Below are 16,718 nucleotides of genomic sequence, written 5' to 3'. Positions count from 1 at the left end.
AGTAGATATCTGTGCATTTGAAGAAGTGATCACCTCTTTTCAGACTTTATGGATTGTCTTCAGGGAGGAAAGACTTCTATCTGTGGGTGGGGCACACTGACCCCAGGTCTAATGGTGCAGGGCACCAAGTGCAGGGCTATGTGGCAGCTCTGGGTCCAGGGGGCCATGATGGCTGGACTGCTCAGGCCATTGGGTCTACAACGTCAACAACTATGTGCTCCTTGCCAAGTGCTACAGTAGTCTCCAGTGGCAGCAAGTGCTCTTGGGGTCCTCAGTGGCACCTCCAGTTCCATCAGCTAGGGACCAGGGCAGGCACTTGTGGTGGCCAGAGTTGCTGGTGTGCATACGCTCAACTTCAGGGACCAGCTACAGGTGCCTGTGTGGTCTCAGAGGCCAGTTGCAGACACATGTGTGTAACTGGGGACCAGGGCCAGAAGCAAAGGCCAGAGCCAACTGTGGGTGCACTAGCTGCTGCAGAGCCCTGGCTGTTGGCATACACCCCTGTGGCTTCAGAGTCTTGCCACAGGTGTGTTCGTGGCAGTGGGGCCATTGATGAGAGTTTGGCTGGCAGGGTGCAGGTGTGCAGCTGAAGGGGCTAGCTGCAAGTGAGCCCAGCAGTGCAGGCCAGTGATAGGAGTCAGGACCAAATCTGGGCCAACAAGCAGCCATGCGGGCCCTGGATGTCAGTGTGCATTCCTGTGGCTGCAGGGTCTTGCCATAGGTGCACAGCAGCAGATACCAGTGACTATAATCAAACCAGGGACTTGCAGGAGGGTCCAGGTACAGGTGAATCCAGTGATGCTGGTCATTGATAGGAGTCAGAGCCAGATTTAGTCCTACAGGTAGCTGTGGGGGCCCTGGCTGTCAGTGTGCACTCCCATGGCTGTAGGGTCTTGTCACAGGGTAAGGCACAGCAGTGGAGGGAAAATGTTTTAAACATGGCACAAACTAAATAACGAAGGAATATATTTATAAATTCAACTAAACTAAAATTAAAAGACTGAACTAAGAGAGTGAAAAGGAACTCATGGAATAAAAGAAAATATTTCCAAAACAAATAATTGGCATAATGATGATTTTTTTCTGGAATATATATATAAAAAAAAATCTACAGTTCAATTCATAAAAGCCCAAAAGAAATATAGGTGAAATAATTTCACAGAAACTTCACAAATGAGGCTAACCAAATGGACAAATGATATATGAAAAGTTGCTTAACATTAATAACTCTCACTAGTAATCAGGAATACAAATTAATATGATGAATACATGCTGTATTATAAACTGACAAAATCGGCAAAGTTTATAAAGTTTCACAATATGAAGTGTTAGCAATAATATGGAGGAATTGGAAATTTTTTATATTCTTAAAAGCACTTATATTAGTGCTTAACTTAAATACTATTATGACTGTAAAACAGCATTATCAGTTGATATTAAGAGGCACATAACTTATAACCCGGTATTTCCACTACTAGTGGTATATACTACGTAAAATTTCTAAAGTGTGCATCAGAATGAATGCACAAGAATGTCTATAACAGCATTGTTTGTAAAAGGCCAAAATTGGCTTGCTATTATCAACTGAATTAATTAATTAATATAGTGTGATATATTCTTACAATGGGATACATATGAGATGCACATGCACAATGCTTTAAACAAAATATTTAACTCAAAAACACTTAAACTTACAACTAAATAGAAATATATAGAATAAACATGAAGAAAAATTGCTATAATGTTACATATGAATACAAAAAGTTAGTGTTTCTGATTGTACTTTAAAAACCTCTATAGTTAACATAAACTAATCACATTACCTTAAAAAAGCATTTTTAGCCTGGTTCTTGAATTATCTAGATTTTCTACTAGAACTCAGGGATATTATTTCTAACTGCTCCTTTAACTATTTCCTTGATTCTCTTACTGATCATGTGAAACACCCTGTCAAAAAAGACAAATAATGATTCTTGCTGAAGCAAATGGGACTTTATGACATCACACTTTGAAGAGCCAATAAATCTGTAATCTTATCTAGTTTGACAGTTATAAAGGGCATTTCAAAAACTGATTGTATCTGCTATGATTTTAAGAGGGTTAGCATGCAACTAGGGAAAAAAATTTCTTAAAACCTCTTCTCTAGGGAAGGTGCTCTAAAAGATGTTATTCTTAATTCACAAATACTGTCACCCTTTCCTTTAGATTCAATACAGATTATTATGAAATATGCCATTTTCTACCACTCTAAGATGAAATATCTCATGTTATATGTTTAGATTTAGCTATTTTTCACTATATGATGTGAAATAGACATTGCTTCTAATTTCTAAACGTTCAGTCTCCTTGTGTTTCTATTCTGCTATACAAATTTAAACACTTGTTTTTCATATTTTTTAGTAGTAAGTAATACTTTATGTTCAGGTATCAATGAGAATTCAGTTTTATTGATATTTCTTCGTTAAGTAAATTGACTCCTATTTATGTGGAAAGCATATTTACTTCAGTCACCTATTCATTTGTTTTGCTTACTCTGAGCCTATTTATCACAGCCTAACTCTCAAAAATGCAATTTATGTAATAAGAAAAATATTTTCGAACCTAAAAACAAATTTTCACTATTGGCATCTGTATTTTTAATACTAGAGACATTGATCTTTCACAAATGGAATCAAGACATTGGTGACTTCAGCATCCATTGGAAAAGAAATATCACTTTCAAGTGACCTCAGTATAAGATTTGCAGCTGGACTAAAATTTTATGAATATATTTTGGAAAAAAATTTGTTTTCTGGTATTGAAGATTCAGGAAATATTGAGTAACTTTTGGTAAAGTTCTGTTTTGTACATTCCCTTACATTTATCTTTATTTAGTGCAGTTAAATCTCGGAGACGGGAAGTGATGACTTTAATCTTTCTTAGTTCAGTTTCCTAAATTAGAGTAAAGACTTTATGACTGACCAACTGCCCTAGCCATGAAGGAGAACAGGACATAGTCTTACTGATGAAGCCACAAAGGGTTGGAGAATAACATCATTCAAAATGAATAAAACATAATTATATTTTACATATATGCACTGTATAAATAATTGGAGTTTGGTCTTGATTTTATTTATTTATTTATTTATTTATTTATTTATTTATTTATTTATTTATTTATTGTGAGGAAGATTGGCCCTGAGCTAACATCTGCCAATCTTTCTCTTTTTGCTGAGGAAGACTGGCCCTGGGCTAATATCCACACCCATCTTCCTCTACTTTATATGGGACGCCGCCGCAGCATGGCTTGACAAGCGGTGCGTTGGTGCGCACTCGGGATCCGAACTTTCGAACCCCGGGCCACCACAGCGGAGTGTGCACACTTAACCACTTGCGCCACCGGGCCAGCCCTTGCCGTGATTTTAATGGCCTAAACTTTTCCTCTTCTATGTATTTGAAATATTGAAACATCTGCAATAATTAAGTTGCACTTTTGCCATTCTTTTTATATTGTTTTGGATTTAAAACATGGAGCTATATGGATTCTATGATGTGTAAAGTAGTTCTCTCTCCCCTTAAAGGTCAAAGGTTATGATACCATTTTATTCTGCTGGTTATGATGTTTGGATTTGCTTCTATTCCTGTTCTTACTGCTTTCAGTGTTCTAGCCTCTAATACGAAATTTAACTATCAAGGGAGAAAATTCCATTTTACTCATAACCTTAATTTGCTGTGAATTTGTAAACCTAATAATCAAACTTAACAGAAATGTGAGCATACTCTGAGTAAGGAATCAAAAAATTCTACTATAGCAAAAGTTCCTGAGTTTTAGTATACAACATTTTTCTGCACATACAGCCAGATGGAAGAGATGCTAAGGGCGAGGTAACAGGGAAAAGGTGCGGAGCTCCCACATACTTCATTCTTCCCAAATCTCTATGTGTTCACCAACCCGCAAGCTCTTTGAACTTCATCCTTTTGGAGTTTTGTGGAGGCTTTATTACATAGGCGTGATTGGTTAAATCATTGGCCACTGGTGATTGAACTAGGTCTTCAGCCCCTCTACCCTCCCCAGAAGAAGGAGGGTGAGACTGAAAATTCCAACCCTCTGATCACATGGTTGGTTCCCCTGGCAACCAGCCCCCATCCTTTTGTTACCTAGGGACTTTCCAAAAGGCACCTCATTAACATAACAAAAGACAACTTTAACACTCTCATCACATAGGAAATTCCAAGAATTTTAGAACTCTGACAGAAATGGAGACGAAAACTAAATATATATTTCTTATTATATATCACAATTGGCATGCAAGTTTGTGTAGATGTAAACTTTCAAGTAAGTTGGGCAAATACCTAGGAATGCAAGTGATGGATCATATGCCAAATTTTCTTCCTAAGTTGCTGTACTATTTTGTACTTCCACCAGCAATGAATGAGTGTTCCTCTTGCTTTGCATCCTCACCAGCAATTGCATTGCTTATTTTCTGAATTTTTTTGCCATTCTAATAGATGTAGTGTTATCTCATTGTTTTAATAAGCATTTCCATAATGAAAAATCTTTATTATCTTTTCATATGATTACTTTTTTTTGTATATATATATATATATATATATATGTATATTCTTTGATGAGGTACCTTTGCAAATTTTTTGCACATTTTTAATTGGGTTGTTTGTTTTCTTACTGTTGAATTTTAAGTGTTCTTTGTATTCTGGAGACAAGTCCTTTACCAGATATGTTTTTTTCCAATATTTTCTCCCAGTTTGTGACTTGTATTTTCAGTCTCTTAACACTACCTGCATAGCAGAAGCACTTGGCTTTAGTAAAATCAAATGTATCTATTTTTTATTCTGTGGATCATGCTTTTGGTGTTGTATCTAAAAATCCATCACCAAATCTAAGGTCACCTAGATTTTCTCCTAAGTGTTGCTTCTAGAAGTTTTGTTGATTTTCATTTTACATTTAGGTCAATGATTTATCTTGAGTTACTTATTTTTAAAGTGTATAAATTGTGTCTAGTTTCAATATTTGGCATACGGATATCCAATTTTTCTAGCACCATTTGTTCAAAAAAATATCATTTGTGCATTGTATTGCCTCTGAATTTTTGTCAAGAATTTGTTTAGAATTTTTGTTTAGGTCTATTTTGGGCTCTTCTATTTTACTGATGTGTAAATCTATTCTGTCACTAATACTACGCTATCTTGATTATAGCTTTATAATAAGTATGGAAATCAGTTATGTGAATCCTTCAAGTTTGTTCTTCATCAGTATTTTATCGACTATACTAGGCCCTTTTGCCTTTCCATATAAATTTTAGAGTCAGTTTTCCAATATCTACCAAATACTTCCTGGAATTCTGATTGGAATTTTGTTGAATATAGATCCAGTTGGGACGAATTGACATCTTAACAATATTGTGCCTTCCAATCCATTAACATGGACTATCTTTCCATTTATTTAACTCTTTGATTTCTCACATTAGTGTTTTATAGTATCTACTTACAAACCTTGTATATCTTTTGCTCTATTTAATCCTAAGTATTTTGGGGGAGATATTATAAATGGGAAACTAGCAAACAGTTAGCCATTGATGATTAAGTAGCCAGGAACTAAAGTTTTTTTCCTTTTTGCAATTACTGATTACAGCTTTTAGTTGTTCCACTGCCCATTGTTAACTGTGCTGTTTAGGCAATATGCTATCTGACTCCCTCTAGATAACATCTCCTTAAAGGCAGGTCACCATGGTAATGGGTGTTTGAGCTATTTTTCAGAAATTAGTGCCCTTTGTCCATTTCAGGCTGGTTGAGACCACCAACCCATCAACCGGGCCTGCGCAGATGTCTGACAAGTGACCTTTTGACATCAAGAGGCTAAAAACTCCACCCTCCGGTCATGCCAATGCCACCATTTTGTGAACATACATCCCATGAAAAGGCATGAAGTCTGACTACTCTTGTGCAGATCATCAATTAGCTCATCTCTCCTCACCTCCAATCATCTGTCCCCACAATTCAGACCACCTTGCCCCTACCCTGTAAATATCCTTGAGTCCCTATTATTGGGGAAGCGGATTTGTGGCTCATTCTCCCATTTCCACACTTGGCTGCCTTGTGATTAAGTCCTCTCTCTCTGCAATCTCCTCATCTCGGTGATTGGCTTTCTGGGCAGCCAGCAAAATAAACCTGGTTCAGTAACAAATGCATTTTTAAAAATTCTGAGTTCCAATTTTTCATTTCTGATATAGGAAGGCAATTGACTTGTGTATATGACCTTGTATTTTGCTATACTTATTTATTCCAGAAGTTTTCTGTAGATTTTTTTGAGGTTTTTTTACATAGATAATCATATTATCTCTGAATAAAGACATTTTAATTTTTTCCTTTCCATTTTTTTTGGAAAAGCTGGAAATCTTTTGTAAATAATTTTCAAAAATTTTTTATTGTAGCAGCTATAACTCCTAATATGATGTTCATACAAGTTTTTTTCTCTGTAATTTCTCTATTTCATTGATTTCTCATCTTTTTATTATTATTATTTCTTTCCTCTGCTCACTCGGTGTTTAATTCACTTTTCTTCTTTTAGTTTCTTAGGATTAAAGTGTAGATCATGGATTTTGGATTACATATATAGCATGTAATGCTATATATTTTCCTCTAAGGACCTTTTTAGCTGCAATCCACAAACTTTTCCTTTTTTCATTCAGTTCAAAATGTTTTATAATTTCTCTACAACTTTTTCTTTTAGTCCATTAGTTATTTCAGAGTATTTTCAAAAATTTTTTTCAAATGTTCGATGACTCTTCCTGATAGCTTTTTAAAAATTGATTTCTAGTTTAATTTTGTTATGGCCAGAGAACACACTTTGATTATTTCAATCTTTTTGAGTTTATTAAGACTTTTCTTATGACCTAGAGTATTGTCTGTCTTACTAATTGATTAATGTATACTTAAAAAGAGTATATATTCTCTTAGAACAGCAGTGATTAATCGCAACATTTCTGGAGATGAATGCTTGAGTTTGCGTCTGTACTTTACCACTTTCTGATATGTGATCATGGAAAAATACTTAACTTCACTGTGACTCGGTTTTCCTATTTGTGAAATTGGAATAAAATGAAGATACCTACCTCACAGTATGGTTATAAAGATTAGATTTGTTCATACATATAAATATCTTGATCGTTATTTTCACGAACAGTAAACATGTCATATGTGTTAGCTGTCATTATTTGTATTATGATTATCATGATACTTGCCTTTGTCATCCTCAACAACAGCAGCAATAATTGCATCAAATAAACTTGAAAAACATACTGGGAAGCAGTAGCCTGTTATGTAGACAGAAAATGAGAAGCATATAATGCCATCAACAAGGGAAGTGGGTGATTGGAGAAGACGTTAGTAGATCATCTCAAAGGTCATCATCTCTTTTCACCCTATACTTCATCTGTAGACAATCACGTCCACATAAATTCACAAAGAGCTTCATGTACTATAATACACATTTGCTTATGATTCCCAGTTTCATAACTCTGAGCCAGACCTCTCTGAACTCCACTGTTTACTAGAAAGTATTACTTAAATCTCTCAAAGGCTCTTTAGGCTTAACCTGTCTGTGTCTGAATTCCTAAACTTTCCCTAAAATTGTTATTTTCCAGAGTTTCTTATAGCTTTGAATCATTCATCTTCTTCCACAGGCCAATAATTCTCATTTTAAATCTATCAGAAAGTCTCATTAATTTTTCCCTCTAAATATTGTTAAATATAAGTATTGTTACATTTGCACATTACCCGTATTCCTTAGCATCATCATTTTAGATCATGAGACCACTTCTCATCTGATCCATAATGGACTCTTAACCAATCTGTCATCCATTCTCAATGCTTTCAATTCCATATCTACATTTTAGCCAGAATGGTCATTGCAAAATGCAAACCTGATCATGTTACCCCAACACATTCCATTACTTAAAAATTGTTTGGCTCTCAATTTCTTTTAAAGATCTTGGTCTATTCCCCCACTCATATTTGTTATCATGCTTTCCCCTTTTCTTCACATCCCAGTCACGTGGGCCTTCTGGCACTTACTCAAATGTTTTCTTCTCCTTCTAGCCAAGTACCCTTGCATGTATTGCTTGTGCCTAGGCTCTGCCCTACTTTTCTTCAAATTAGTAAAGTCTACTCATTAATCAAATTTCAGCTCAGATGGTACTAACTCAGGGATGCTTTCCTGATCATATCTTTCTGTTTATGCTCCCATTGTTCTTATTCCATAGACACATTTATGTGTGTGATTTTGTGATTAATGTCTGTCTCCCCACTATACTTTAAATGTTAGTGAGCAGGGACAGTGTTCTTTATTGTTCACTATCAGTAACCTGCAAATGCTGGTCATAATAGTCATAAAATCAGATTTTTTTTAATATCTAAAAAGAAAATAAAGAAGTAAAATTTCATTTTAAGTGGCATAACTTCGAAGAATCGAACATTATTGAAAGGGAAAATCAGCAAAAAATTTAGCATTGCAAGACTATTGGTAAGAAGAGCGTGGTCCTCGTCATTTAATTTTATCTTTAGATTGATATATTTTTGACTATAAATACAAATTACTTCTATGTTCCTTAACCAAAAAGAAAACCACTATATTACAGGGAAAAGAGCTTTGGACCAAAAAAAAAAAATTAGGAAAATTGGGTCCTGGTCCTGACTTTTACCAAAGGAATCATTCATACAGTTACACACAACTCTCATAAACTAAAAAAGAGGCTCTTCTGGAATATAATTCTTGTCTCAGGACCAGTTTCCCATTAACCTGTAACAAATTACTTAAATAATTAAGTATATTTTCTTTGTTTGGATTCCACTAGAAGCAAATTCAGAAACGAGAATTTGATACTAAGATTATTTGGGCGATGAAACCAGGAAACACCTGCAGGAAAACGCAGAGGAAAGACTGGGGAAATCTGGGAGTCAGTGCCGATTATGTACTGCAGAATTATGTCTCTCATGGATTAAGGGACCTGTGGTATTTATTCACCAATTTCCTTTAGTCATTGGCTGACTGTTACTCCTGGGGTGGATGTTAATTCCTAGCACTTCTGCCCTGCCCACAAGGAGACTTGAGTAGTTGGAAGATAGGCCAGTGTGTACTGTCCTGAGAAAGCCCAAAGGGATATGGATGGGATACCAAAATTGTCTGCTGCAGTCTACTTCTTGTACTGCAAAGACTCATCCATGTCCCATAAGAACATATTCTTATAGTACCCATATCACACATTCAGCATGTACTTCACCTTTGGCCAGCACTTCTGTTGTCAGAAGTTTATTGCTTAGTGGAATAACGCAGATCTTAGTTTCCAAGAAGGATGACCATTGTTTATTATGTTCTTTTCAAGCCATTGTTCCTGCAATCACCCATTACTGGGAGTGGACAAAGAAATCATAAGGGATTCCATGATTTCCAGGTAATATACTCTTACTTGTCACCATTATGTAGCATCAACCCTATCTCTTATGATAATAAAAGCAATTTTCCCTACCAGTAGAGTATGCCAGGAGAGTATTGCTTTCTTTGCCTCCCTGTCTCCTGTGAAACATCTTATGTATCTCTTGATAGATGCATGCATATGTGTCTCTATAGGGGACCAGTTGCATACCAGAAGCTGAATTTTGAATGATAAATAGTTTTCTGCTCCAGAAGACATGGTCTTAGACCAGCAACCCAGGGGTCTCTGCTAATAAATTCTTAGACTTTTCCTTGGGACTTGCCAGAAATGACACTTAGTGTTCTCATTTAATCACATATCATTTGTTCCAAAGCCTGAATCTGTGCAGAGCTCTCTCTCATTCTGTACCATACTCTATGCCAGCGGTCTTCTGAGTCACTAAGTATGTTATTAATGTCCTTAGTATCTTAAGGGGCTCACCAAGCACTGTGCCTCTTTCTTAGAAATAGGAGTTGCAAGCAGCAATGACTTGTTCTTTATCTTTGATAGGATATGTTAGATCATTGTACTTCTACAATATTCTCTAATAAGCTAGTCCCTTGTATCTCTGTAGGGTTTATTTTGTACCCTATGATGCTCATGTCTCTTACTTGCCATAGCTCTTTCCATTCCCTGTTTTCCAAATATGATTAAAAAAATATCACCAATATAAGAGAACAATTTTAGGTTTAATGGAATATCCAGATGATCAAGTTTTCTTTGGACTATATTGTGACAAAGAGCAAGAAAATAATTATAGCTACAGAATAAAACAATGAACATATGTAGCTGTCCATTCCAAAGGAACACAAATTGTTCTGTTCCTCTTTCTCCACAGGCACAAAAACAACATAAGAACATATTCACCAGGTCAATAGCTGCATATAACTGACAGAGGCCTTGTTGATTTGTTCTAGTACCAAATCCATATTCAGCTTATTAGGTGTGATGGGGCTATCACTTGGTTACTTAACAGAGTCTTCTACCATTTGCTGACCCAGACGATATTTTGGTGAATTAAACAGTGGTATGATAAGACTACCAGACCTAATTCCTTTAAGTCTTTGAGAATAATACTAATCACTGCCATTCAACTTGAGATATTGTATTGCTTCTGATTTTCTATCTGGGCCAAGGATGTGTATACAGTTTCAAAGGCTTCCACTTGGCCTTCCCTCAGTGAAATCTTGGTTTTTACTCCACAGGAAGCCAATGTGCGAGTTCTGCCTGCTGCTAAGTGTCTTTATCCTTATTATGAACCTATGACTGGAAAAATGACTGGTTCGTGCTGGTACCCACTGGATCCACTGTGAGGCAAACTTAGGGCAGGAATGCATTTATCATCTGAACTGTGTGCTCCCCCTCTCTAATAGAGGGCCATTGTGGTGCTTTAGGTTCCTCAATACTGCTGAAGTTCCTGACTTGTACCTAATAGTCCTTGAAAGATCTATTACAAGTCAGGAAACTAGATTATGATTTTCCACATTGGTAACTGAAATCAGCCTTCTGCTCACCAGCTGTTTATTGTTTCTGATGTTTAGTCAAATAATGATATCTCTGCCTATCTCTTTACTTCTAACAACATAATAGTTTATTCGTCTTTATCATATATTCCTGTGTGTCAATGCCCCCTGCTGGCCATTCCAGTCTTGCTGCTCATTACAATAATTACATCCACCTTGCTGTTAACAATTATATGCTATCTGGCTTATGTTATTCTCGAATCCAATTATCCCCATTGACTCTATAGTTCAAATTGCTATATCTGCCTAAAATGACCTCTTTTGAACTCCTGCCCTTATTACCCCTAAAAGCCATCCTAAGTACCTATCCGTCTAGGCCCACGTTAAGTTAAATTCATCTTCTTTGTCGTCAAGCCTTCTCAGATTTCCCAGCCAGAATTAGTCACTCCTATGCTTTCCCCTTTACTTTCTACTAGACCATCACATCTCCTCAGGGTCTGTATTAGAGGTAACTGTGCATTTTGCCAAAGTATAGAATCCTTGAGTATAGAAACTTTGTCCAGTCTATCATTGTATCTCCTGAAGCACTTTCCCTAACAGCCCTTCCTTTTTTTTAGGAATAGTTTAAGTCATCTGAATAAAATCAATGCATAATTTGAGAAAATATGAGGTGAATAATACAAAGATTTTGGATGTTTATATATTTTAATAATTAATATTTGGTTAATTTGTAAATACCGGAAATTGAGCAAGAAGAATAATTCAGAGTTGTGATTCTCTAGAGCAATGTAAGGCAGGTGCTAAGATATATTCTATAAAAGTGTACTTATTGTGCATGTATGAGAATCTCATCCCTAAAGAATGGCAGGTAAAATGGAAGTGTATTCATTTTAATGGAGCAATTAATATGTATTACACCAAAATCCTTCTACATCTGGTATATTTCATTTTTCAGTGACTAATTTAAGTAAAATAACATGGATGAAGTACTTGTAATGATTCATTTTTACATATATCTTGAAATGGTTAGAGGAAGGAATGTAACAATAGTGATTTCTTTATGTTAGCTATTCTGGGCTAGTTTACTTTATCTAAAGATCTCTAAAGCTTTACAAACATTAACATCTCCCTCTTATCCAGTGAGATAAGTATCATTACCCAAGTTTTATAGCAAAGTGATGGAGGCACAAAGAGATTAAGTGATTTCTTCAAGGTTACTGTCAGTTGTGACAAAGAAAAGGATAGAAGTTAGATTTATGAATCTCAGTCTTATGCTTTAACTATCCTTGGGCTCTGTGTATTTGTCACCCAAACATCTGGATGGAAAACAGAATACAGTAAACAAAGACCATGTAGCTAAAAACCAAATATTTGGATATTCGACATCATATTGATTAAATAGGTAAAAGTATTAAACATAAATCTGGAAAACTAGTTTTATTGAAAAGGAGGTGGTCCATAGTTTGTAATTAAATAAGTATGGAAGAGATTGTGCTACCTTATATGTCAATCAATTTGTATATAAGAATATATGACTGTGCTTTGAGAAAATTCTAAAAATATATATCAAGGAAAACATGTTTACACATTTATATCATTTGAAACTTATTAACATGGCCTATGGCAGTTTATAGACCTAAAAACTGCATTTAGCTAACATGTTTTCTTTGCTCTTTGTTTTAGCAATCCATCCTGTCAGATTATAAAGGTTAAAATCACTTTTCTAAGTGGCATCTATATAAAGCAAGAATTCTATTGTAAAAGCAGAACAGAATTTATTTTTTTATTCTAGTTAAGTCAGACAAAAGAATTATCTTTGTACAGACTGCCTAAATGATCATAAATCTGCACCCATAATATATATTTATCTAACGATTGTTTATAAGAAATAAGATTAATCCTAGGCAACTACTACAAAGTTCTGGGCATTCTTTTTGATGAAACAGTGTACTTCTGAGTCTTTTAAAGACAATCTGATGTTGGCAGAAAATGAGGGTCAAGTCATCTGAAGTTTCTTCACTATGAGCCAAGCTTCCACTTTTGCAAATAGAGGATGTCTGCAAGTCCCTTGGTATTTGCAGTAGGAGCTCTTCTGTATCCTCAAATTTGTTTTCTTCTCACAAATATATCAATACCCTCATCTATTCACAGTCAAATGCTAAAGGACAATAAAAGGGAGAAAGGTCATTTGCACCATGGCTCATGGATTACCCAGTCTCTGACAGGCTGCTGTTTTCCTTCAATCCCTTTGACCCATATCCATCTGCAGGTGACATATAATAAACAGCACATATTTAAGGTGTATATGTTGATAAGTCTTGAAATCATTTCCACTGCTAAGATAATGAAACTGTCCATCATCCCCCAAGTTGCTCCATTATAATTCTCCCTTCTCACTCCTTCCTACCCCCTCCTCTCCATCCCCACGTCTACTTTCTGTCACTATAGTCTACTTTTTCATTTTCTAGAATTTTGTGTAAATGCAACCATGCAACATACACGTTTATTCATGACTTATTTTACTCAACATAATTACTTTGCTATTCATCTATGTAGTGTATATAAATAGTTCATTTTTTTATTACTGTGTAGTAGTCCGTTGTGTAGATACACCACATTTTTTAAAATTCATTCACGTGCTGATAATCATTTGAATTGTTTTCAGTTTCTGACTATTACAAATAAAGTTTCTATGAACATGTGTGTCCAAGTATTTGTATGTACATACATTTTCATTTCTCTAGGTAAATACCTGACAGTGAAAAGCTCACATCTTATGAAAGGTATATGTTTAACATTTTAAGAAACTATCAAACTGTTTTCCAAAGTGGTTATACAATTTTACATTCCATCAGCCATGTAGAAGAGTTCCAGTTTCTCTACATATTTGCCAACTCTTGGTATGGTAGTTATTTTTAATTTTAGACATTATAATAGGTTTGCAGTGGTATCTCATTGTGGTTTTAATTTGCATTTTCCTAATGACTAATGATGCTCATTGCCATCTTTTCATGTGCTTATTGCCATCATATATCTTCTTTGGTGAAATGTCTGGTCAAGTCTTTTGCCCATTTAAAAAAATTTTTTAAATTAACACCCATGCTAAGCAAATCTGAAAGATACTAAAACTGAAATCTGCTTGAACAGTGTGAGTCCAGATCTTTGAAACAAGATATCCTTACACAATATTTACACTATCTAATCACTTTGCAATCATGACAGCAACCAGGTGTTTGGTAATAGTATAAACAAATGGATGACTCTCTACATTTTTATTGAAGTCATTGTATTAGCTGGTTAATTTGGCCTTATAGAAAAATATACTACAATTTCTACAATATTGTTTGCTCTTTCGATGCAGTAATCAGCAGCCCTGTATATTTTTTCTTTCAGCAACTAACAGAAGAGCTGGCATAGTATTTTAAATAAGAAAATAGCTTATTTTCATGTAATTAAAAAGTTAATTGACCAAATAAATTTTTAAAAATCTTTTGTGATCGTCTATTATCGACAAAGTATTGCTTTTTGTTACAATAAAAAATAGAAATAAATACATATTATCTGAATGCAGACCCAATTCACAAAAACTGGGTTACCAAAATATTTATGCATCAAAAATATCTCTACTAACTTTTTTTTAACGTTTATAAAATGTCATGTTTGTGCCAATTCATGTCAAAAGTTCAGTGCATTATTTTTGGATAGACATTTTTGTGTGTATGTTCCATTTCAAGAGTTGTGCATGTCACAATGTCAAGGGTTTTATAAATGGTGGTGAATTGCTTTCTTTGAACAGATTTTAAATCCAGTCTGTGTCTTTCCTATTGCACAATTCTACAAACTTCTACTGAATAGATAAAACTTCTTGCTCGCTAAGTTGTCTTAGATATGTGAGTAATTATGTGCAGACCAAACTTCCAACTGGTATATTGACAAGCCGAGTTTGGTTTTAATATGCAAGAATTTGAGTGTATTTGTGTTTGTTTTAGTGCACACATGTTTATTATGGATACAAAAAGACATATGGGAAAAATTTGTATCCATTCCTTGCAACTCCTCTCTTTTCCCTTTCTCTTAAGAGAGGAAATGTAGTACATCTGAAATTCATAAGTTCCAACAAGTTTTTTATGAATTAATAATTCCTCTCATTGAAATTTTTGATGAGTTGTTTTTTTAAAGCAAATTATTTTGGGGTAGGGGAGAGCATTATTATTCAGTAATCTTCAGAAACTTGAAGATAAAATCTGGATAGTATAACTTCATTGATAACCAGGGTTAATTCTGATGACTTGGTCAAGTAAATGGAAGTCCTCTTCATCACTTGAGTAAAGGACACATAGATTGATGCTTGCCTTTACTTATTTAACTAAACTCCTGGTCAACCTTGAAGTAAGGCCCAGATTCCATGTTTTTTCTTAAACTTTCCCTCATTTCTTTAGAATATGCTCCCTATTGATACATACTGCATTATTTTCTATCTATCTCTCCAATAGACTATACATTTTCTGAGTTCAAGTATAGTATCCTTTTCATATCTATATAATTATTACACACACATCCATAAATACCACTAACTTGCTATTCTAAGTTTGCAGCAATAAAAAACAAAGTCTTTTTCCATAGGGAGTTGGGGAGTTCAAAGGTTAGAAGAAAAGATGGACAGGAAAATACGTAAACAGCAATATAATAAGCACTCTGGTGGACATATACATAAGGCGTTATTTGAGACCATACCCTGAGGGAGTCAAAAAAAGTTTCCTAGAGGGGCCAGCCCAGTGGAGCAAGCGGTTAAGTGCGCATGCTCTGCTGCGGTGGTGCGGGGTTCGCCGGTTCGGACCCGGGCGCCCACTGACGTACTGCTTGTAGAGCCATGCTGTGGCAGCATCCCATATAAGTAGAGGAAGATGGGCACAGATGTTAGCTCAGGGCCAATCTTCCTCAGCAAAAAAGAGGATTGGCGTCAGATGTTAGCTCAGTGCTGCTCTTCCTCACATACACACACACACAAAAAGTTTCCTAGAGGAGATGACAGCTAAATTGAGTGTTAAAGAACAATTAGGCATTAACCAGGTGAAAGATAGGCGATGGGGGGTAGTTTAGGTAGGTGAGACAGTATGAAAGACTTTGAGATATGGAATAGCAGGAGTGGATATAGAACTTGAACACAAATTTTGAGATTGGGATCAGAAAAGTTGAGACTGAAGCAGAAGTTGGATGCCAGACCGTAGAAAGTATCTTAACCTGGGCAACCATGTATTTCAATTGGCCAGGTGTTTCCTTTTTGTGCTGGCACAACTAGAAATAGTATTCCTTTTCATTCATATGTGTCCTAATTTGGACAATAAATTGTAAGGTCACTGTAATTTAAGACTATCTCCTGTTTTGTTTTGTTTCTTCCTGCAAATAGTAAGGAGTCTTTGAAAGACGTTCAAGAAGATATTGATAAAGTCAGATAAACCGTTTAGAAAGACTACTGTGGCACCTGGCTTGAAGATGGTATTCAAAAGAGTAAGGCTGAGGCCGGAAAAACTAGCAAGGAGTCCCTGAAACAATCCAAATGAGAAATGATAAAGACCTGAATGGCATCAATGGTAAATAGGGCTGTAGAGAAGAAATAATTTCGAGAAGTGTTTAAGAAGCAAAATAGCCATCAACTGAGGATGATAGAGAAAAACAAGAAGGAAACAACTAGACACTAAATGTTATACAGAAGAATGAATGCACATAGGTGAAGGCACAGAAATGGAGAAACCTATAGGATGTGTTCTCTGATGATGGAATAGCGTAA

At 35.5% G+C, this 16,718-nt stretch overlaps 1 pseudogene; it reads left to right on the top strand.

Moving 5' to 3' along the window:
* Nucleotides 1-212: 212 nt before the first annotated feature.
* The window catches only part of LOC131415568 (telomere zinc finger-associated protein-like), a 60,064-nt pseudogene continuing 43,558 nt past the window's right edge, over nt 213-16,718 (top strand).

Source organism: Diceros bicornis, chromosome 17 (assembly GCF_020826845.1).
Source record: "Diceros bicornis minor isolate mBicDic1 chromosome 17, mDicBic1.mat.cur, whole genome shotgun sequence".
In the NCBI taxonomy this organism is placed as follows: domain Eukaryota; kingdom Metazoa; phylum Chordata; class Mammalia; order Perissodactyla; family Rhinocerotidae; genus Diceros; species Diceros bicornis.
Note: the sequence above shows the minus strand (reverse complement) of the source record. Positions and strands in the feature narration are given on the sequence as shown.